This window comes from Dipodomys ordii, unplaced genomic scaffold (genome assembly GCF_000151885.1).
Source record: "Dipodomys ordii isolate 6190 unplaced genomic scaffold, Dord_2.0 Scaffold19, whole genome shotgun sequence".
Taxonomy (NCBI): domain Eukaryota; kingdom Metazoa; phylum Chordata; class Mammalia; order Rodentia; family Heteromyidae; genus Dipodomys; species Dipodomys ordii.
Genome location: NW_012267235.1, coordinates 11,822,481 through 11,824,465, shown reverse-complemented (window position 1 = coordinate 11,824,465; position 1,985 = coordinate 11,822,481).

Sequence of the window (1,985 nt, the reverse complement as noted above, 5' to 3'; positions counted from 1 at the left end):
TTGTGAGGCCTGAACTCTGGGCCTGGGCACTGTCCCTCAGCTCTTCAGCTCAAGGCTAGTGCTCTACCACTTGAGCCACAGCTCCACTACTGGCTTTTTCTGCTTATGTGGTACTGAGGAATCGAACCCAGGGCCTCATGCATGCAAGACAAGCACTCTACCACTGAGCCACCTTCCCAGCCCTGTACTGAATATTTTTGAGATAGGCTTTCTATTCAGGTGCATGTCTGAACCTTAATCCTCTTATTTTAGGCTTACCCATCCTAGCTGGAATGATGGGCATGTACCCCACACCCAACTATTAATTGAGAAAGGATCTTATGTACAAGGCTGGTCTCAAACTATGACCCAAATATCTAGGAACTGGCTCACAATTGTCTGGCTCACAATAAGTTTCTAACCCAGTTGCTCAAGAGAAAAAATTTCAGTGACAGTCTATATTCCTCTCTTTGTCTTAATCCTATGTTTTACTCCCTTCTCCTTCTGAAATAGATTCTGATTCTACTCTTGTCTCCTCCTGTTACTCTGCTACCCCGGTCAAGCAAGCCAGATTTTTGGACTTCTTGTTGCAAAGCCCTCCTAAATGGTCCCAACTTTACTTCCTACTATAACTGTGATGACCAGTGCCGGTTACCATGCCTTACTGTTAAGATAGGGATCTCATGAAGGTGTTTTTGTGCTGATATGCCTGGAACTTTGATCCTCTTGACCTCAGCTTCCTGAGTAGTTAGATTAACAGAAGTATCACCTCACCAAGATACTGGTTTTATTTTTGAGCTCAGGCTGGCCTTGAAGTTTTTTGTTTTGTTTCATTTTTGTTTTGTTTTGTGTTGGTTATGGGGCCTGAACTCTGGGCCTGGGCTCTGTCCCTCAGCTCTTCAGCTCAAGGCTAGCACTTGAGCCACAGCTCCACGTCTGGCTTTTCCTGCTTATGTGGTACTGAGGAATCAAACCCAGAGCCTCATGCATGCAAGGCAAGCACTCTACCACTGAGCCACCTTCCCAGCCCTTTGACCTTGAGTTTGTAATCTTCCTGCTTCAGCCTCCCAAGTGCCAAGTGCTGAGATTGTAGTCATACACCATTGCACTCCCTCTTCTTTTCTTTCTTTCTTTCTTTCTTTCTTTCTTTCTTTCTTTCTTTCTTTCTTTCTTTCCTTTCTACTTTTTTTCTTTCTTTCTTAGTTAGGGTCATGCTATTTTGCCCAGGCTGATCAAACTTCTGGGCTCAAGTGATCCTCTGGCCTTATCTCCAATGGATCAGGTACATGTTACCATGCCTGATTACTTCCATTAAATGTAGCCATGTCATAAGCTTAAAACCATAGAATTACTTCTGTTGTATTTAGATTAAAATTTAACACTCAGCTGGATATGATGGCACAGACCTGTAGTACCAGCATTGGGGATATGGAAATCGTAGGATTGCAAGTTTTGATTCCAGCTTAAGCCATGTAATAAGACCCTGTTTGGGGCTGGGAAGGTGGCCAGTGGTAGAGTGCTTTCCTTACATGCATGAGCCCCTGGGTTTGATTCCTCAGTACCACATACACAGAAAAAGCCAGAAGTAGCAGTGTGGCTCAAGTGGTAGAGTGCTAGTCTTGAGTTGAAGAACTCAGAGACAGTGCCCCATGACCAAAAACAAAAACAAAAAAACTCAGGGACAGTGCCCAGGCAGGCCTTGAGTTTAAGCCCAAGGACTGACAAAAGAAAGAAAGGAAGAAAGAAAGAAAGAAAGAAAGAAAGAAAGAAGGAATCAAAGAAAGAACAAAAGAAAAAGAAATGAAAAATTCAGACTTCTTCTTTTGGTCTGAAAGAAAATATAGAGTTTGACTCCTATCTAGCCATTCACTCTTTTTTTTTTTGTTTGTTTTTTGTTTTGGTCTGGTGGTGGGACCTGAACTCTGGGCCTGGGCACTGTCCCTCAGCTCTTCAGCTCAAGGCTAGCGCTCTACCACTTGAGCCACAGTGCCACTTCCGGCTTTTTT